The following is a 22,504-nucleotide window of genomic DNA, read 5'->3' as shown; positions in this document are numbered from 1 at the left end:
TTCAAGTCTGTTGCAACTTTCCAAAGCAACTCCTCAGCTCCAGATGATTCTGTGAAAGTGGCTACAGACAATGAATAAGTGAATAGGGATGGTCGTTATTCATAAAAATTTCTTTAAAAGAAAGTTGGATTTGACCCCTGACACTAGCTGCTGACTGATGGCAGCTTAGATTGCTAACAGGTTAATGACAAGTGGTGTCACAGACCATCATTTCTGGAGGTCTCCCGGGAGAGTAACTGAAGAACATATTAGATAGAAATCTCTGTGCACTGTGGTCAATTTCAAAGGGCTTTGCATTGGGATCTACATTGAATTAGTAGGAATATGTTCAAGCAGAACATGACAAAGTTGTTCAATGTTGCATAGAGTTTCATGTCAGACAGAACATGCTGCAAGTTGTTAGCATTCAGCCAGCACCTGTGCTGAAATCAGACTCAGACATTGTTACGCACTTCACTTTTGCATGGTTCACAGTGCCTGCCCCCTAGGACTCATACTTGATATCAAGTAACTGGCACAGATCATTTGTGAGGAAGTCTTGGAGGATTCCATATCCATCCACTGGAGTTTTGCTTATTGCAACAAAAAAACCCACACTGGCTAGAATAGGATAATGACTCTGTAAGAAAGCCTGCTGTGTGTTGGAAGCTGACATGGGGTAGCTGCAAGAAGAGAGGGGAGACTCTGGTAGGAATAACTAGCAGAATCATGATGAAAAGAACTGTAATCCAACAGGATATTTCAACCCTGATTGAAATTGTGCCAGATGTCCCAGCACGACTGGGCTTGGAAAAAGCCATCTGCATTCCAAGGATCCAGCTGGCAGACTATTCAAATAAGAGTTTAATCCAACTTCAAACCAAGGAATGAGTGGGAAATAGCCTCGCATACTTGAGATGGTAGCCAAGAGTGCTCCATGTCCTCGGCACAGGACAGATGTCAATCCAACCTCAGTGTTGTTTTTAGCCACAGATGTGAACCGCCCAGTTATAGTCACACATTAAAATATTTCCTGTCCTGTTTTGAGGCCTTTTAGACCTCAGAGATGTGACTTACTTTACCCAAGATGGTTGCTTTCATGAGTATTTTAGTACAGTTTTATGACCTAAAAATAGATATACTATTGTTTGGAATAATAAAAAAGAAAATGAAAAAGTATGTATCATATTCTCACCAAATAAAATATAACTGGTTCTTAAAAATCAAAAAAAGCATTACTGAATTCTTCTTATAATAAAGAATGTACACAAATATACCTGTCTTTATTTTTACTTTTAAAAATTCTTTTTCTTATTCTATTTTCACATGAGTGTAAGTACCTATGCTTGTGTGTGTGTGTGTGTGTGTGTGTGTGTGTGTGTGTGTATGTGTATTCATGTGTGGGGTAGGCATATATTTTGGTACCTGTGCATGTGGAGGCCGAAGATCGCGATCAAGAATCATCCTCTATTGTTCTATTGTTATTGCACATTGTTCATTGAGTCAGGGTCTCTCAATTGAATCCAAAGTTTACTGATATGGCTAGTCTACCTTGCAGCTCGCTTTGAAAAACCCATTTTTTTTTTTTAATCTTCCAAGGCTGGCTACCACAGGCAGGCTACCATACACACCCACTTGGTATTTATGTAGTTTTCTGGAGATGCATACTCTGATCCTCAGACTTGTACATCAAACACCTTAACCACTGAGCCATCTCTCTAGCCCCTGTGCCTGGTTTTTAGGAACTGAATCTTGGGCTGGTGAGATGGCTCAGTGGTCAGAACATTAGCTAGTCTTCCAAAGGACCTGGGTTCAATTCCCAGAACACACATGATGGATGATAGTAACAGTCTGTAACTCCAGTTTGTGAGGAAAAGACACCCTCTTTTGGCCTCCATGGGCACTCCATGTGTATGGTATATAGACATAAATGCTAGCAAACATTGATACAAACAAAATAATAAATTTATTTCAATTAAGAAAAAACTGAATCTTTTTAGTCAATTGGAATCTATGCTCTCTAGTTCCAAAATATTGACTATTGCAGAACCAAATCCTAAGGTTCTGTCCAGATCTGGAAACGTACTGACATTTATTGAACAATTGCTCCATGTCTTTTATTTAGTTGTGCCAGTCAGCTTTCTATTACCAACAAATACCTGAGAAAATCAACATGTAAAGAGAAAAGTTTTTTTTATGTCATGGTTTGTGGCCTGGTTAGTCTCAATTGTCAACTTGACCCAGCCTATATTCATCTGAGAGATAAAAAAAAACCTCAATAGAATTGCCTAGAGTAGGTTGGCCTACTGGGGGTGAATAGAGAATTCATGTAGGAGGGCCCAGCCCACTGTGGGTAGCACTATTCCCATGGAAGAGTCAATGAACAAGCTAGCAAACAGCACCTTTCCTCCTTGATTTCTGCCTCAAGTTCGTGCCCTGAATTCCCTCCGTGGTTAATTGGGGCCTAGACGTACAGGTCAAAAAAATCTTATTCTTCCCCAAGTTGCTTCTGATTGTTATTGGAGACCAGAACAATCTGGGAATCCTGTTGCTTCAGGCCCTGTGGAGAGGCAGGGGTGCTTACCTCATGTCTCAAGAGCAAAACAGACAAAAACTAGGCTGTGGTCCACTGAACAACCTAGCACATGCTTCCAAAGGCCTGGAGACCTCCCTATAGATTCCAACACCTCCCAAGAACCCTGGGAAGCAAACTTTAAGAACTTTGGGGGACACTGGCTGTTCCAATTATAACACAGTGATAACTGTCTTCATGCTTGTATCATCCTTATACATGGCTACTTTATCATAATCCATTAAGAATTAAGTGGAGAGTTATATAAGACATCAAGGTTCACAGAGCTGGACACTGAAGAACTAAGATTTAAATCCAGAAAGTGTAGCAACATGATCTTCTCTCTTAACTAACATATTCACACCTTGTTGATTTTTTTTTTTAGAACAGATACCATCTTGCCTCAGCATTCCTGGCCAGCACCTTGCTGAAAAAAACACCTGCTGTGACCACAGAACTTTTCTATTCCTAGTGAAATTCATCCAAGAGACAACTTTAAGTTGGCTTCTTTATCAACGGTAGAAATAACCACCTATTGAACCTTTCTGTTGGCAAAGTAACCACATGTAAGAGGAAGGAAAGAGAAAGGACAAGTCAACTGAAGACAATAGGGAGACAAGAAGGGGTAGAAAGAAAGGGCAGCGGGTTTGAGGGGGGAGTAAGTGAGAGAAAGAGATTTAGAGAAAAAAGCGCTGGAGGAGAAAGAAGTGAAAGGGAAAAGAGGAACTGGGGGGGGGGACTTAAAAATAATTCTGTGTATATGTTAAGCGTGAATCTTTCCAGCCTGGAGCTTTTCTATTTCTAATTAGAGATAGCTTCCAGGGCTGCAGCATCAACTGTTCACCCCAGCTCAAAGGATCCTTTTCTTATTTTGTGATATTACAGAGTTCCTCGGCTCTAATAACAAGTTGGGACCAATTTCAGGGCTACTTCCTCAAACAATTGCTTCCTCTTTAAAAGGCTAAAATTACATAATGTAAGTTGCATCCACCAGGTGTTGCAAATGTACTTTACTTGACAAGGTTCTGAAGCAGAGTCATGAACCTATTCACAATAGATATCCAGAAAGACCATCCCTGGGGGGCCATGAAAAGCCCTGTGCACAGCCCGTCATAAACTGCTTGATGCCTGCTGCAGCCTCCACCCCCTCCCTGTACTTCACAAGATAAGGTCTTTGTACTTTGAATTTTTATCCACATATAGGAGCTTTCAAATGACCTGTGCTGGGTAGGAATTTTTTTTTTTTTTTGTCAGCTTGACACACGTTCCAGTCATCTGGGAAAAGAGAGCCAAATTGAGAAAAACGCTTCTATCAGATTGGCCTGTAGGCAAGTCTGTAGAAGCATTTTCTTGATTAATGATTCTGTGGAGGGCCCAGCGTACAGTGTGTGATATCCCACCTGGGCAGGTGGTCCCAGGTTGTTTAAAAGATCAAGCTAAGGTATGATGAGCACACCCATAAGCATTTGTACTGGTTGGTTTTGTGAGTCAACTTGACACAAGCTAGAATCATCAGAGAGGAAGAAGCCTCAGCTGAGGCAATACCTTCATGAGTTCCAGCTTTAAGGCATTTTCTCATTTAGAGATCAATGGGCGAAGGCCCAGCCCATGGTGGATGGTTCCATCCCTGGGCTGGTAGTCCTGGGTTCTCTAAGAAAGCAGCCTGGAGAAGCCAAGCCAATAAGCAGCATCCCTCCATGGCTTCTGCATCAGCTCCTGCCTCCAGGTTCCTGCCTTGTTTGAACTGTTGTCCTGGCTTCCTTCAGTAATGAACAGCAATGTGGAAGTATGAGCTGAATAAATGTTCTCCTCTCCAACTTGCTTTATAGTCATGGTATTTGATCACAGAAATAGAAACCCTAACTAACATAGCATTCTTCCATGGTTTTTGCTTGAGTTCCTGCCTTCGGGTTTCTGCCTTGAATTCCCTTTATGATGTACTATAAACTGTAAACTGAAGTTCCTCCTTGAGTTACCTTTGGTCATGGTCTTTATCATAGCAACAGAAAGCATTGATATAACCCCATACATTTTTTATGACCTGATTTGCTTTCTGTCATCCTTTACTGAAAAGTTGAACAGAGATGTTATAGTTTGTAATAAACAAAGCTGAAAGCTGACCTTCCAAACAAGATACAGTGGATGAATTTGGTAGAATTATACAAAGGAAGAGTAAGACAATAGTTGTGTGTGTGTATGTGTGTGTGTGTGAGAGAGAGAGAGACAGACAGACAGAATTTGAATGTTTTATAGATAAGAAATTAGTTTCCCCAGACTACTGAAAGTAACTAATTGAAAATGCGTATTTTCAAACATATCATCCATTGTTCCCTCAAGTTTTAGATGAGGAGTGTTCTGAAAATCCTAATTGAATGGGTCATAAGCACCCAACTATTCCCCACCCAAAGAAAAAGGGTCTTTTTCTGCTTATTCTAGCTTCTGGTGGTTCCATCCAAGCATTGTTGGCTGGTGGCTGAATCACTCCAATCCCTAATTTGTTGTTTGTCTTCATACTGTTTCCCTTTCATATTTTCTAATTATTTTTTATTTTTATAAAGATAGTACTGTAGAATTTTTTCTCATGTTAATCAAGCATCATCTCATCCCTAATTACCACTGCACAGATATCTGCTACCCTTATTTCCAAACAAGGTCTCATTCTGAGATTCTGGGGAACCACAAGAAGTTTGAGACTCAGTTGGACACACTGCAAAAAAATGTTCTTATTTCTTGGTTACATGTACCCCAAAGTGCTATCACTCCTTACAGTTACAGGTAAAAGTGCTGCTTCTTTAGTGAAATGATGTTAGACCTGTTTGTGTGTACATGTATGCTTGCATGGGATCTCTGTTTATCTGCAGAGTTTGGATCTGAAGTCTTCTCAAAAAGTTCACAGGCTAAAGGCTTGTTCCAAAGCCTGTGACACTACTGAGAAGTGGTGGAATCTTTAAGGGGTGGGGCCTATTGGCAGGAGGTGACTGGAAATGTGTTCTAGAAGGTTATATTATGACCTCAGCAACTTCCTTTCTGTGTTTGCTACCTAGATACTAGAAGCTGTGCAGGTTTGGTGTACCACACACTGCCCATCATCATGGTACTACAGGCCTCAAAGCAACAGGTGAGTTGAATGTGGACTGAAGCCTCTAAAATGGTGAGCTGAAATAAACTTCTTTCCTCCTGTGACTCATATAGGATACTTTCTCAGTGATTAAGAGTTGACAGGTACCATGTTGTTGAACGTTTGTAGTAACATTAAAAGTTGATAATTTAGACAGGCACAGAGGTTCATATTATAATTACAACTCTCAAGATATTCTACAAGTTCAAGGCCATCCTGGATTACATAATGAATTCCAGTCTAGTGTGAGACCCTTTCTGGAGAAAAAAGAAAGAAAGGAAGGAAATAAAAAAGAAAAGAAGAAGGAAGAAAGAGAGAAAGACAGACAGACAGACAGACAGACAGAAAGAAAGAAAGAAAGAAAGATTAGCCATCCAATATTAGTTCTCATTATTTTTATTTTATGTGTATATGTGAATATCTATACATGTACACATGTATCACCAGGCAAGAACTGGAGTTACAGGTAGCTATGAAATACTGCGTTGGTACTGGGAACTGAACTCTAGCCCTCTGCCAGAATAGCAAGTAAGTGTTCTTAACCACTGGGCAAAACTCACCAGGCCCCTCACATTATTTTTCAAAAGTATCGAGAAATCTCAACCTGGAAATGATTATGGAACTGATCCAAATGTTATATGATGTCATCTTTGGCTTATAGATGTTTGGCACTCAAAAATTTCCACTTTTAGACATAATACACAGGAACTCCTTGACTCATTTTCTCAAGCTCCAGTTAGAATTTATTACATCAGAAGTTCAGTGTCCAGAGTTAGTTCACAATGACACTGTCTGCTATACATGCTTTTTACTGTAAATTTTTGCCATATATTCTTCAGTAAGTGCTGTGGAATGAATGTGTCCTGTAGTCCCAGGTATTGTGTTGAAGCCTTAATTAGAAAATTGATGGTACTTTGGTGTCCCTGCTTGGGGAGATAATCAGTTATAAGTGTGGATTCTTTGTGATGGACTTAGTGCCTAATAGAGACAATCTCAGGCAAGCCAGGCATGGTGTCTCATGTCTGTAACTCCAGCACTAGGGACGCAGAGGCAGGAAGCTTGCCATAAGTTAAAGAAAGTTAAAGAGCAACTCAAGCCACATAGTGAGTTGCAAGACAGCTTGGGGTACAAGATGAGGCACTATCTCAAAAAACCAAAACCAAATAACCCTCAAACAAAACAAACAAAAATGTAACATAAAATAGAAGATTTTCTTTGGCTTTGTCTATGTCTCTGTCTCTTCTCTCCTCTTCTCTCTCTCTCTCTCTCTCTCTCTCTCTCTCTCTCTCTCTCTCTCTCTCTCTCTCTCTGTCAAATAAACATCACAGTTGTAAGAACAGTAAAAAGTTAAAAAGCAAACAAACAAAAACCAAAACAGCCATGATAGGCTGAGTCAGGAGGATTACCGTGATTCTGAGGCTATCCTGGGCTACTACATGGTGAGTTCTAGTTCAGCTAGGACTACAGTGTGATGGTTTTAAAGAATGAACAAAAATCTCCTAGTACTTGGATTTTCAAAGATCATGGCAACATGAGAATAAGAACCCTTCTCAAATATAAAACAACTGAGAAACAAGGAAAACTACTGAGTGGGCTGAAATGAGTTTGCTTTATCCTCAACTGAACATTTACTTGATTTGAGGTATGCAGATTTGAGAACGATTTGAGGAAAAATGGCAAATTTTAAGATTCAGTATAAGGGGCAGATAAATAGCATCAATGATTATAGAAAGAGTATGCACCAGGATTGCAAACTCTTTGTGTGCTTTGTGTAAACTTATTTCCTTCTTACAGGTGCCATTTCCATTTTCTGACCTGTGTCAGTATTCTAAGACAATATGGAAAAAAAGGCATTTATGTAATCATAATCATTTTAATAAGATTAGTAACAATATTGGCAGTTCTAGAATTAGAGTCAAAAGCAATACAGTGGCAGAAAAGGCAATCCCATCATTTAATATTAAATGTGATTATACGCAAGGTGTTCTGTCATCTGTCTACATCTTAGACATGGTAATTATTTTCTGCATTTAGTAAGTCTTTATTTTATGAGAAATGTTCAATCATGTATTGTGCAAAGGAAGAGGTCTTTGGATTCTGCTTAGGAAGTCTGGATAGCTAGTGATTGCTTCATGTTTGAAATTGGCTCCTAGCATCCTTGATATGCATCCACTTTTGCTGCCATCTTCTTGTGTCTTGTAACTCAGTACCATACATGTTGTTGGCATATGGTCCTTGAAGAAGCCTGTGCTTGAAGCTCTGGGTAATTGGTTAGGAAAAGCTGAATGGCATGAATGAGCGGTAATGAGTTGTGTTCCTTTAATCTGAGAGGTCCCTTCTGGAGATGGATGATGGCATCTCTGTGTTCAAGATTGTACAGTGATGACATAGATAATGGGCAGCTCATGATGTGCCTTTGCTAAATCAGGAGACTGGTGTTTGCCTGTGGGTGTTCTTTCCTTCTCAACATGCCTCCCCTGCACCCCTAGAGCCCTCTTCACATTCTGTTGCTTTCGTACTTCTCAAATGTATAATTAAGGATTTCCTATGGGAATTAAGTAGACCTGGAAAGATTAAGGTGATTTATACCCATTACTGATTTGTCACTGAAACTACAGGGACCATAATGCCCAGTCTTAATTAAACTTTCCCTATGATTATGTTTACACGTGAATATGTGAAAGATCATACGCTGTGGCCAGGTCAGTTTACCATGTGGATGCCTCCTGCTGGTTTTGCCAAGTGGCAGTGGGATGGAATAAATGGGCATGTTTTTTCTTTATTTGCTTTTAGAATAGGCTTTATTTCAAACCCCATAGAATCGCCACATCCTTTTGGTACATTTCAACCTGAGTTCCTTACTGTAAAAGTAGAACTGTATTGAGGGGGAGGGACCTTTATGTTAATAAAATGTAACCTAAAGAAAAAATTCGGGACATTTAAAATATCATTGCCCCTTCTAAGGTTAGGGGACTTGACATTTCCTCTCAGAAATAGTCCTGAGCTAAATAATAAGTTTTTTTTTTTTTTGAGAAAATCCCAAACTCACTGATATCTTACATAGCAGCCTCTTTTATATTGATGTGATGTCTGAGATAATGATCTGTCTCTCCACTTCTTAGTTTTCCATTCTATTTTTACAGAAAGTAAACAAACTTATAAACAGTTTAGTTTATTGAAGGATGTTGGTCGTAGAGATATATTTTGGTTTAAAGTTATCTTTCCAATTGTTAATTGTTTTGAGGTACAGATCCAGAACTTTTTTTTTACAGCTCGGGATGGTCTTGAACTTGTCAGCTTCCTGCTTTAGCTTCCTGAGTGCTGGGCCTACAGGTGTGTCTATTACCAAACTTGGATAAAAATTAGCTTAAAGGAGTTGTTTGGAGGGGTGATGTTTATTTAAACTTAACTAGAACCAAAAGCTTTCTGAGTACCTCCAAGAAATGACTTTTTCTGAGAAAGGTGGATTGCCTGAGTACTTTCAATTCCTCTTCTGATAAAGAGAGGTAAATGGGAGGGTATAGTTTCCAGAAAGTGGGAAAGCATGGCTCATATATGTACAGAGTACCTTTTGTATAGACTTGGCATCATGAATTTCATATATGATGAATGTATATCCAATTTTAATTATTAATGTGGGAATCAGCAGTCGGGAAAGCATCTAGGAAACACTCTGGGGTGGAATGCTTAGTGGGTTCTCATGCAAATGACCACACAGCCTAGGCTACAGAGTAAGACTATTTGTAAAAAAAAAAATACAAACAAATTAGTTTATCTCTGTCTATTCTCAAGTTTCTTAGAGGGCCAAGTATGCAGAGAATGCAATTATGACAGATTAAAAAAATATTTAAGATTATATCTTAGTGCATCTTGAAGGATTTTTAAAAGTCTTCTGAATCATCTAGTCTAAGGCTAATAATCCAAGCCCAAGCCTGAGACACTCATAGCTACAGGCTGCTCCTGGTTATTGTATGAGAATTATTTCCTCCTGCTGGTCTAACAGAGCTTAGGAGGTTCAGCATGCTTGTTAAAGGCTGAGACCCTGTATGACAGAGTGTACTCTGATTGTCTCCATTTCCTTGGTGATTTATGAGCATCAGTCCCACATATGAAGTAAGATGAAAATGCCTTAATGATGTGTTTGTCATCTCTAATTACAGTGAGATTTATTTTCCAATATGTTACTGCAGGTATATTCTTGATTGCAATTTATTCAACTATATCATGATAAAAAGGAAGAGCAAATAATGGCAAGAAGAAAGTACATGTCCAATGAAAGGAAACACCCATGCGCGCGCGCGCATGCACATGCACACACACACACACACACACACACACACACACACACACAGAGAGAGAGAGAGAGAGAGAAGCACATGCACACATATACATTCACACATCATATACTTCAACATACTGTGTTTTCAAGAATATACACAAATTTGAAGATGATTTACCAGTAACACCATTTTCCATTAAATAAATGGTTGAAGGTTCAAGTTTACTAAATATATTGGAAATAGTATTTAGTAGGATGCAGTTTTTGTATGGAGGGGAGGTGTGTTTGTACAAGTTTATATGTGTTCATGTGTGCAGATGCATATGGAGGCCATAGGTAGACAGATATTAGGTGTCTTTTTCAATTGATCTCCACATAAGTTTTTGGGACAAAGTCCCTCACTGAACTCAGAGCTTACTGATTCCACTAGACTGGCTATCCATCCAGCTCCAGAGCTCTATCTGCCTTATCTATGAATTACAAACCCTGGGGTTTCAGACACACAGTCCTGCATCTGGCTTTATATGTAAGTGTTGGGGCTCTCAACACAGGCCTTTGTGCTTTGTATTTGCACAACAGGGGTATTACCAAATGTGCTATCTCTCCAACCCCTAGTCTTTTGTTGTTTTTTTTTTTGGGGGGGGGGGTGATTGTTGTTGTAACTTTAGGCCAGGGTCTTCCTCTATTAGTATCACAGGTCTTTTTCCCCCTTTAATTGAAAATCATTTTTTTCTCACATAATATATCCTGATTATGGTTCTCTTCCCTCTTCTACTTCTAGTTCTTCCCCACCTCTCCTCTCGTTGGATCCACTTCTTTTCTGTCTCTCACTGGAAAACAATGGGCTTCTAAGAGATAAAAATAAAATATAATAAAACCTATTACATTGAGGTTAGACAAGACAAACCAACAGAAGGAAAAGAGCCCAAGAAAAGGCTGAAGAATCAGAAACCCACTCATTCACTCACTTACTCAGAAATCCCATAAAAACACGAAACTGGAAGCCATAGTATATATGCAGAGGACTTGGTGTTGGCCCATGCAGGCTCTGTATATACTTTTAGTGTCTGAGACTCAGAGGTCTTAAAGTCATGGTACAGATTACAATATAAATATTATGAATTTAAAATATTTATCAGAAGCATATCCTAATTAAAAATATAATTGAATATTTTATTAGTCAAAATAGTTTATGAAGATACTATTAGGTTGCTGTGATCACTGAGAAAATATAAAAATTTTAAAACTTTCATGTTTATAATCTCTTCAAAGAAAAATAAACTGAATCCTACAGTGTTCTAAAACTCTTTAAAAAACATAAAAACATGAAATGTATACTTGCATTATATACCACATTTATAGCTATTTTAAACCAATATTACAAAACTAACCCAAAGATACATCTTGATTATATAGACTTACATTCTTATGAAAAGTATTTCTGAGATTTTATTTTTGGCCAAAAAAAAAAAAAAAATAGAATTTTTTTTGTTAAATACCTGGCATTCTTAAGGTATTATAAATTCAGTTTTCTTATTTTTCTGGGACTCTGGGAGTATTACATTCATGCAAACACTTAATCAGAACAGTCCCTCTTTGTTTTGAGAGAGAGTTTGTAATTTATCAATGCTCTTCATAGTTAAGGAAATATTTTACCTCTACACAAGGGAGGTAATGAGTTTTCTCCACTGCAGACACAAAAAGACCAAGTTTCTGTCACACAATTTCAACACTAGTGCCGTTGTAGATCTCCAAGGCAAATCCTTCGCTACATGGGGTGTGGAATGCTTTATAAATTTCTGTCCATTGTGTTCAGTTTTACAGAGACAAGATAAATGAGAATGATTAAGAAATTCACCTTAGATCCAGTAATATTAGTGGACCTGACGAAGACCCACCAGAGAATGAAAATCAAGAGGAGGAAAAGAGGAGGCAACAGAAAATACAATCAACAGGTATTTTTGTATCTGTTTTAATGTATAGTTTTAATGTCACTTGAGATCAATTCTTAGGATCACACATAGGGACAGACTCCACCTATGTCTGCTGAATTCCTTTGAATAATGTGAAAGGATCTTCTAATTCCAAAGCTGTCTGTATTTTAAAAATATTAATCTTATATGTTTTAAATACATATATCCCAACATTTATTTAACATCTTGCCTAGAAGCAGCAGGACAGGACTCCAGAGAATCTAAAGCCTCTGAGCAAACCAGGATCTAGATAATATACCAGGAACCACATACTAAAAGTACCAACAAAAGTGAAGGCAAAACTGATTGATGTCCATCCCTTTAACTATTTCTAAGTTTGGGACAAATAGAAGAAAATTTAGGAAGAGCCAAAATTCCCTAAAGAATAGTAATAGCTTATGATTGTTGAAAATATGAACTTGGAGCTACTAAGAATTTAACATTCTGCTCATTCTAGGCAATCTATATCATTAAGAAGCAGACAGTTATGCACATGCTACTAAAACTGGATGAAGGCATTGGAATGGGAATGGTTTTATCTTTAAAATATCTTATCTTTTTATAGCAAAAACTTTGGAGAGTGACTGGACGGTGTCCAGGGCAAATAGCCTTGGCTTCAAGCTGCCTTTTGCCTTTGTAGCTGTTTCTAATTAACCCCTGTGGAAATTTTTTTGCCAGCTTAAATTCCATACTAAAAAAAAATGCTTATTAAATCTGTACAATAAATCAGCTTTTAGTACATCTTGTTGCAGAAAAAAAATGAAGTAATTGCCATAAACACAGATATGTTTTAATACAGATCATAATGGGACGTCTTTGCTCCAAAACAACAATTCCAGTGGGTCTGATTAGAAGCATGGAGCAACCTCACACATCTCCCTAACGTGAGCATGTTCACACAGGCAAAAACAACCTCCAATCTTCCAGACTTCCGCTTATTTTTCTTTTATTTTGGGCTATCCAATGCTAGCGCTTCTGAGGAACATCTGCTATATGTTTAATTGGCTATAGTGTCAGCCAAGTGCAAGGAGTGCACACTGCTTCATTCTGATCTCCTTCAACTCCTGACCTTGTTTGACACGCTATATAGAAATGTCAAAAATTCCTCAGTCAGGTCCTGCAAGCACCTGCAAACGCTCTGAGCTTGATTGCAGGCAGCTGATGTTGATTGCAATGAGTGCTGGATTTTTTTTTTTTTTCTTTCTCTCTCAGACTTTCTAACTGGTAGAAATTAGAATTGAGGAAGACCAGTTGGGCCTCTGCCATTCTTTCATTATAGTTCCAGTGAATACATGTACAAGTTCTTCTGTTTAAAGGAATTCTAGCAATCTGGGGTAGAGGGGGGTTGTAGGGGGAAGTTTCTTTTTGTATTTAAAGGCAACTGTGGGAAGTACTTTTTTGACTACCATGATCTTTCTGTTAGTAAGTTTACTCCAATCTTTCCTCTTTAGAGTCCTCCTAATATCAAGTGATTCTCTTTTCCTGAATGGTATTACAGGTCCTTTGGCTCTTGACAGGCATGAGCTAAGACATCATTATTCTAAAAGTCCAAAATCTGAAATGCTTCAAAATCTGGAACTTTTTAGATATTGACAAGACAGCTCAAATGGAAAATTCCACAGCATGAAAATTCATTTCATTCACAAAATGGTTTAAAATATAGCATAAAATTACCTTCAGGCTATGAATAAAGGGATATAGAAAACACAAATGTAATAGTGCTTAGACCTACGTCTCATCCCAAGGAAAGCTTTTTGCATACCTGCAAATATTTTAATGTCTTGAACAATCTCAAATCCAAACATTTGTGGTCCTAATGATTTCAGTTAAAGGATGCTCAAGTTGCATCATTTTTCCTTTAACATATTCAGGGTTCAGACTCTGAGTTCATCTATAGTGACATGGGCAGATGGGTTTTACAAATATGGCTAGTTCTCTTTCCAATATTTGTGCCTCAGAAAAATATAGGGTGAATTTGTAACTCACCAAAATTCATAGTAAGTGTGAAATGGGATAATCAGGGCCATGCTAAACCTCTTAAAGTTTAGAGTCTTCTGGGTGGATAGTTCCAGGCCCCAGTGACTTTAATTTTTCATGGTCTTTTCCTAGGAAAGTAACTTCTTCCTGTGGCTTGGTGGCATGGCCAATGCAGGATTCTATGGCTCTCCTGAAGTGCCTGTCTCCCACAGCATTAGTCACTTCTCTGTTTTTTTGATGGTGTCATTGATTTTTACTCTGATATTTTTCTCATTAACGAAACTCCTGTTCTGTTCTATGAAGTTTTCTGAGAATAACTTCATGTGTCTGTGAATCACACCAATGACTTAATTTTTTTTGTCTTGTCTGTAGCAATCAGGCACATTTTGGCTTCTCTACATCCTCTCAGCATGGAAACCTTTCACAGAGCTCTGGGTAAACTGTTTAGCTATCCTGAAATAGACTTCTTTGAGAAAGAAACAGAACAGAATGTTCACATAAAAGTGCTAGGGTGGATAATAATCATATTTAGCACTTAGATAGTAGATTTCATTCCCACATACTTTACAAACAACATCTAAATAAACCTTTCACCATTTCATTAAATAGATAAATAAGCACTATTATCTCAGCATTCTTTTCCATGGAGAGAAAAAAATCTTTGCTGGTTTATAACTGCGATAAGTAGGCGATTATTTCAGAATAATGATCCTCACTCCCATGCCTGTCTGTAAGCCTGACTCCAACTACCTGTTCCAATTTTCTTTTCAAGGGAACAGATTAATTGGTACCCATGTTGGCCATTGTGCAAGTGCAGTCAGACTCATTCAAAGAGTTACTGAGAGATGGGAGCCTGGGAAGTTTCCTTCACAGGATTGGCAAGATAAAGAAAAATAAATATATATGTGAAATCTATGAAGAAGGGATCTAAAGAGCGTGTCTCAGAGATCTGGGCCTCCCTCAGTCATTATTCCCATGCTTTGTAGGCAGGCAATCAAGCTGTCCCCAAGGCGTGGTAGAAGGTGGCTTACTGTTCACATTTGGTAAGCTTCAGAGATTGCACCTTTTCGACACTGGGAAGCATAAGTATTTCATCTCTTATAATTTCCTTGGGATGTTCTGCAAGCTTGGCGAAGGTTATTAGCATGTGTCTGTTACTTGGTTCATTTTCTGCTGTACTTCTCTTTGTGAGCAAACATTACATCTCCTTCCATTCAAAAAAGGCATGTGGACTTACTTCTCTGCTATCAAGTACACTTTGTTTCTAAACGATGGTGTGATACCAATTAGACATTTTTTTTTTTTTTTGATTTTTCGAGACAGGGTTTCTCTGTGTAGCTTTGTGCCTTTCCTGGGACTCACTTGGTAGCCCAGGCTGGCCTCGAACTCACAGAGATCTGCCTGCCTCTGCCTCCCAAGTGCTGGGATTAAAGGCATGCCCCACCACCGCCTGGCTCTTTTTTTTTTTTTTATTGTACAATGGCCTTGTTTCTTAAAACATCAAAAGTACAAAAATAAATCAGTACTCATATATGCTTCCATGTAAACTGGAAGTCTGTAGATGAACAGAATTATGGTGAGTGATGTGGATATAATTGTTTCATTAACCTATTAAGCTTATTATCTTGAGTCCTGGAGAGTAATGTGTGACTCTTGGTAACATCAAACTGAATGGCTCTTAATATTTCCAAAATAATGTGTTTGAAGTAGAGGTATAGGGATGGGACCCTGGAAGGAGTTGGAGTTCATTCTCACCACCATTGATCTGAGAAATATTTTCATTAGCACTCACGTCATCCCCATAATTTGGCAATGTCATAAGTCCATTCATAAACCTGGGATGAAATGAAATCTTCAGTATTCAGATTACTTTTGTTTGGTCTCTAAAGAATTAGTCTAATTATAGTCACAGTAAGATAATGGGTTCTAGAGTTTGGAAATATGATATGATGCTAAGACAGCATTTCACCAGAAAACTTGAGAGGAAGTCAGTATGACTTTACCAAAAAAACAAACCAAAAACAAACAAACAAACAAAAATACAAAAACAGAAAACTGGATCCAAGGAATGATGAATTGCATAGAGTCTAAAGTGTTTTTGATTCCAGAAGTAGAAAGAAAGTTCAGGGAGAGGCACTTGAGAAAATGGAGGCTTCATAAGCTCATGAACCTCCAGTCAAGTGAATCCTAGAAATATAGAGGAGGGTGGCTGAGTTGAGGACAAGGACAGTCTGTGAGTAAGGTCGAGGTTGGCAGCTTCGGTTGTCTGTCTCTGTTAGGATGGCATCTCAGGAGTAGCAAAAATACTGTGGAGAAGTCAAGATGTGACTTCTGAGCTCTTCAGAACACAGTGAGTCCCATAGCTTGCTGCACTCACTGAGATGGGTGATTCCTATACCCACTGCGTCTCCCACAGAACCACAGATAGAGAAGTGAAATAGACTCAATTTCTGAAAAATTCCCTAAGATACAAAAATCTCTTTCTTTTTAGAGATTACAAGGCATTTGGAGGTCTGAGAGGGTGATAAACTAGGAGATACTGGAGTTTCGAGTAAGCTGATGGGATAGATGATACTTGTGAGTCATCCATTCATCATTACTTCATTTATTTGGATGTTCTTTTTCAAACATATTATTAAAATGTATGTCTCAGAAAGAAAGTGAGAGAGTGAGGGGGGAGGAGGGAACTGAAGAGGCAGTGAGATTTTATGTGTACCGCATGCAAGTGCCCACAGAGGCCAGAAGAGGGTATCAGAACTCCTGGAACTGACTGGAATTACAGCCATTGTGGACCACCTGGAGAGGGTGCTAGAAACTGAACCTGGGTTCCCTATAGGAGCAATGGGTACTCTCAAGGGCTGAACCATCTCTCTGGCCTCTAAAAAGTATCTTGAATCAAACAAGTATAATTAGATCCTAAATAATAACTAATCTATAGTTCCACTTGTAATATTTGAGACCAGAAAGTAGGTCAAATTTACTTTTAAAAACTCTTCATAATATTTACAAAGCCCAGTTTAGGATTTTCATGATATTGATAAAAAATTCTGTGTGGATCAATATTCCAATGTCTCATATAGCAATTCCTTATCTCTTGCATTTCAATATTTTATAAACATAACAGTTTTAATATATTTTTATTTTTATTTTGTGTCACATTTTAAAAGAAGACAACTAAGACCTAGTGGCAGTAGTTGAAAAGTATTGGAGTTTTATGGCAGTCTCAGGTAATTTTAACAAATTATATCAAGGTCTGGCAGCTTAGAGCTTCGTTACAAATTTAATGAGTATGATCATAATTTTTACACTTGGAAAATTTGATGCAACTCAGTTCAAAGATAAGGCAGCAGTCAGTGTTGCCAAAACTCCATAACATGACCCTATTGTTTCTTGTGAAATTGAATAGAATAGAATATGGGTCATTCTGAGATATGCTGAAGACCATTGAAATTTAACAAATACAAAAACTTGAAGGTAGTCCAATAATTAAATAACAAGCTTCAGGATGCAGGACTCTTCCCTAATTCATCTGATGAGCACCCCATGGGATGACTCATCTACACAACTTTAAACCTGGAGTGGGACAACAGTGGATTGATATCATCTCATCATTATTCAGGCAGATGGGGCAATTATCTTGCTAGTTCCAACAAAACGAGAAGGTTGATATATACCAATAGAATGGTTCACTGGTAAAATCCATAGTACAGCAAAAGGAACTAACCATGCTCATCTAAGAATACTAACTACATCATAACAGCTCTATGACTTGAGCTGTGGCATATTCTACTTGCAGGCAAGAAAGTGATAACAGAGGGGAGAAGGCATATTATAATCAGCTTTAGTCATATCCACATGAATTTAGACTTTCTAATTCTATACCTACATTCTTTCCAATATTACTTTATACACTAAAGCAGGACTGTGAACCAATCAGTCTGTTTAAATATATCAAAACTCCATAGCATGACCCTATTATTTCTTGTGAAATTGAATAGACTAGAATATGGGTCATCTTTGCACCTCATGTCAAGAGGTCTAGTTATTGAAGTTCAAAGAGGACCTGGTTCCTAAAGAGTATACCTTGAAGATATCTAACAGCATGGGTCACAGGAGAGTTGGCCTCTGAAAAAGGACTCCAGGACAGAAAGTGCTCTACATAGATAAAAACTCATACCTCAACCAGCTTGCATTGCTACATTTACTGAATTGTATATCTATTTTCTTTTTGGTTATTTATTTATTTATTATTTATTTTTGGTTTTTTTGGGGACAGGGTTTCTCTGTGTAGCTTTGTACCTTTTCTGGAACTCACTCTGTAGCCCAGGCTGGCCTCGAACTCAGAGATCCTCCTGGCCTTGCCTTCCAAGTGCTGGGATTAAAGGCATGTGCCACCACCACCCAGCAATATCTGCTTTCTATAAGCAATGATATATTTGCTTTTCTTTGACATAATGGGTGGTTTGGGGACTTAATTTTGTTTAGCCTTAGATGCTCAAGATTTGCTTACCAGGTTCTTAGAAATTAATGCTGTGTAAACCCTAACCACTTACTTTATGGCTTTTGAAATGGATGACTTTCATATATAACTTCAGTGGAAAGGGCAAGTAAACTTTTCCCTTTGTAGGAGAACAAGAAATCATTTCTTCAGAATCAAGTTGTTATTGAATCAGAGAAAAATGATAATTAAGGACCAATGTTTCATACTCTTAATAAGTCCTCTTAGTGTTTCTGATATTCACTAAAATGAGAATCCTGTATGCTTTATGCCTACAGTTACAAAAACTCGACATCTTTAATGTCTCAATTTTTTTTTTTTTTTTTTTTTTGGTTTTTCGAGACAGGGTTTCTCTGCATAGTTTTGCGCCTTTCCTGGAGCTCACTTGGTAGCCCAGGCTGGCCTCGAACTCACAGAGATCCGCCTGGCTCTGCCTCCCGAGTGCTGGGATTAAAGGCGTGCGCCACCACCGCCCGGCTGTCTCAATTTTTTTAACAACATAGAGTGGCCCATATGTTTGTACAGATGCTGTTGACCCATTAAATGATCACTGCTGGAGTTGTTGTATAAAATGTCCCACCCTTTAAATTTATCTAACCATTAATTTATGGTGGCACTTACAGTTTTCCCATAGATTTCCTGAATGCTAGATGCCAGTTTCTGTGTCTGCTTTGATTCATGTTGAATGCTTTGGACAATAAAACATCAGAGGTACTATTGTATATAGATTATGTTTCTTCCCATCAGTGGTCTTTCTGCTATTGTAGAGGGATTTCTCTTTTTATCTTTTGGTTATAAAGATGTCACTCAGATCAATGATTGTAAGGTTATGTTTGCTCTATCTTGCATAGAAAGTTATACTTCCATTTAAAACAGTGAATTTATGGTGGAGCAGTTACTTGATGATAGCTTGTAACATGATATTCTATCATTACCTTCTATCCAATTATCTCTACAGAGAAAGGTAGTTGAATTACGTCATTCTTCTGCTTAATCCTTATCACCAGTGCCTTCTCTCCATCATATCAATGGTCTCTAAAAACTCCATCCCCAGAAACCAATATCCTATAACCTCACCCTTCCCCTCACTATAGCAGCCTTCTCGGTGAAAGAGAGCCAAAGAACCCTAGTGCCTATCTATTCCCTGCTTGGAATGTTTTCCTTCCCTTTCTTCACCATTTGCGTGGTGTTCTGCTGTGGGACGGTCTGTATGTCAAATTGCTCTGATTGGTCAATAAATAAAACACTGGTTGGCCAGTGGCCAGGCAGGAAGTAGGTGGGACAAGGAGAGAGGAGAGTTCTGGGAAGCAGAAGGCTGAGGCAGAGAGACACTGCCAGCCGCAGCCATGACCAGCAGCATGTGAAGATGCCGGTAAGCCACCAGCCACGTGGCAAGGTATAGATTTATGGAAATGGATTAATTTAAGCTATAAGCACAGTTAGCAAGAAGCCTGCCACGGCCATACAGTTTGTAAGCTATATAAGTCTCTGTGTTTACTTGGTTGGGTCTGAGCGGCTGTGGGACTGGCGGGTGACAAAGATTTGTCCTGACTGTGGACAAGGCAGGAAAACTCTAGCTACAGTGTTCCTCCTCAAATACAACCTTGCCTGTGAGACCTCTCCAAGCCCTTTTTAGAACATCAACCCTTCTAACATATCCTGCCCCATTTCTCAATTATTGTTTCCTGTAACACTTACCATTAACTGGCGTGTTACCTCCTTATGTGCCTCCTTCTTGTTGCCGTAATGAGGGATGATAGAAGTCAATCATGGTGGATAAAGGGTAGAGAGCAGGACTGCAATACCAGCATCACTCATCAAATTAGTAATGAGAAAGGAAAACAGTCTTGACAGCTGTCAGCTCGAAACTGGAACAAGCCGCAAGGTCTTGGTTTTTCTACTGTTGAATATAAAGTGTTTAATAAGATCTAACACCACACAAGGTCGTTCTGACACTCAGTGAAACAAAAAGCAGACCTTTTAATAGTCATGTCTGAGCAAAGACAGAACGTAAACACTATGGAAAGCAGAGTCCATATGTCCCATCTTTGATCTAACTGTTAGAACTACTGTTTCTTCCCAATGACAGCTTTCAGTTCTGCTCTTCTTCTTATCCCTCCTAGACATAAAACCTTTAGACAACAAACATCCTATATTTAGAATCCCTTCCTCTTTCTTCCAGGTTCTGCGGGCTGAGGGTACTCCTTTCTGATGGCTCAGTGTCTCTCCTACTGTGTTCATGTGGCATTCTTTGTTTTATGGCTAATCATATTTTCCACTTCCTCTTTTTTTTCTATATGTTCACATGTATATGCATAAACACACAAACACACCTGTGCTACAGCATGTATGTGGAAGTGCCAGGACAACTTTGTGTCTTCTTCTTTTACCTTTGTTTGAGGCAGGATCTTCCTTCTGGATTTTTTTCTGTCAGTCTCACCATAGGAATGTATAGATTACAAATAGTTGCTACTGTATCTGGCTTTATGTAGATTCTGGTGATATAAATTCAGGACATCACACTTGTGTGGCCAGTACTTACTTACTGAACCACTTCCCCAGGCTGTTATCATCTTCCTTTGATTCCATTATGAGCCTGTCTAGATAATCCAAAATCACTCTGTATCTCAAAGTGCTTGACTTACATCTCCAAAGGTCTCCTCTGTAGCACGAATATTTAAAGGTCTTATTAATAAAAACAAACCCAGTGCTAGTTATTAGGGTGAATGCTGAAAGATCAGAGAGACAGAACAGGCCACAGCTAACCTCACCTCACCAACTTCTCAGCTGATCCTGTTTCCTCAAACTGGAAGCCTCTGAGTCCTCATCCAGAATGAATCTCATCTGAACTGCTGCTAAAAGCCTAAAAGCTTAACCAGGCTCTAGTTCCTGGTCCTCACACCTTATATACCTTCCTGCTTCCTGCCATCATTTCCTGGGATTAAAGGTGTGTGTCACCATGCCTGGCTGTTTCCAATATGGCTTTGGACTCACAAAGATCCAGACGTATCTCTGCCTTTGGAATGCTAGGATTAAAGGTGTGTGTGTGCCACCATTTTATAGCCTCTATGTCTATCTATGGCTCTTCTGTTCTCTGACCCCAGATAAGTTTATTAGGGTCCACAGTATATTGGGGAACACAATATCACCACAGGTACTCTTTTTCACATAAAATACAATTTGTAGGTTCTAGGGGTTAGTATCTTGGAGAAAGGCTGTTTAGCCTATTGCATATTTTACTACCTCCCTTAATTGTGATTCAATAACAAAGCACTTCTTCCTTGAACTACCATGAACCCAAGCCATATACCTCACATCAGATCTTTATAATCATTTCATGATGGGACTCACGGTTCCTTTACCAATATGTTCTCCACTGGTGGAAGTGTTAACAAAGACATCTTTTTGTGACACAGGTAGGTTCTTGGTACTTGTGCCAGTTGGTTTTGTTCAATTAACACAACTCTAGACACATCTGAGAAGAAACAAATCTTAATTGAAAAAGAAAAAAAGAAGGAAGGAAATAAAATGCCTCAATCTGATTGACCTGTAGGCATTTTCTTGATTAATGATTGATGTGGAAGGACCCTGTCTACTATGGGTGGTACTGTCCTTAGGTAAGTGGTCTTGGGGAATATAAGAAACCAGACTGAGGGGTGAGCCAGTAAATAGCACTCCTCCACGACCTCTGCTTCAGTTCCTTCTTCCAGATCCCTGCCTTGAGTTCCTGCCCTGACTTCCCTCGTTTACTTTTAGTTATGGTAACTTATAACAACAATAGAAATTCTAATTTAAGACAGTAGTTTCTGGTAGGTTAATGTGGACATATAACTTTTATCTGTCTTATATGAGTTACCAGGGTTTCATTTCCTCCAGTTTTCTATTTTCTTAAAATAACATATAATCAGTGAAAAATCTTAAGTGATGACTTCCATGGAGCATTGAACTATGTCAGTAGAAGAATAATTTGTAGTTTATGGGTAACTACCACACGTCAGGCAGCAGTGTGCTCTTTTAAAGGATTACAAAGGATTATTTTGGTTTTCTCTTATTAGATACAATTTAAGAGTTCTTATGTGCCTTGATCAGAACCAAAAAAAAAAAAACA

At 38.6% G+C, this 22,504-nt stretch overlaps 1 long non-coding RNA gene across 13 annotated transcripts in view; it reads left to right on the top strand.

The window, feature by feature from the left end:
- The first annotated feature begins 5,539 nt into the window (after positions 1 to 5,539).
- LOC121822438 (uncharacterized) overlaps positions 5,540 to 22,504 on the top strand; it is a 219,106-nt gene continuing 202,141 nt past the window's right edge. For 10 of the 13 annotated variants that reach the window (XR_013044453.1, XR_013044445.1, XR_013044448.1 and 7 more), the window contains exons 1-3: positions 5,540 to 5,669; positions 11,773 to 11,903; positions 16,390 to 16,449. This is a non-coding gene — a long non-coding RNA (uncharacterized LOC121822438). Of the gene's footprint in view, positions 5,703 to 8,941; positions 9,003 to 11,772; positions 11,904 to 16,389; positions 16,450 to 22,504 lie in introns of all 13 variants that reach the window. The other 3 variants (XR_013044452.1, XR_013044451.1, XR_013044450.1) reach the window with 3 other exon arrangements.

This window comes from Peromyscus maniculatus, chromosome 14 (assembly GCF_049852395.1).
Source record: "Peromyscus maniculatus bairdii isolate BWxNUB_F1_BW_parent chromosome 14, HU_Pman_BW_mat_3.1, whole genome shotgun sequence".
In the NCBI taxonomy this organism is placed as follows: Eukaryota; Metazoa; Chordata; class Mammalia; order Rodentia; family Cricetidae; genus Peromyscus; species Peromyscus maniculatus.
The sequence above is the reverse complement of the archived record's forward strand: the minus strand, read 5'-3'. Positions and strand labels throughout refer to the sequence as shown.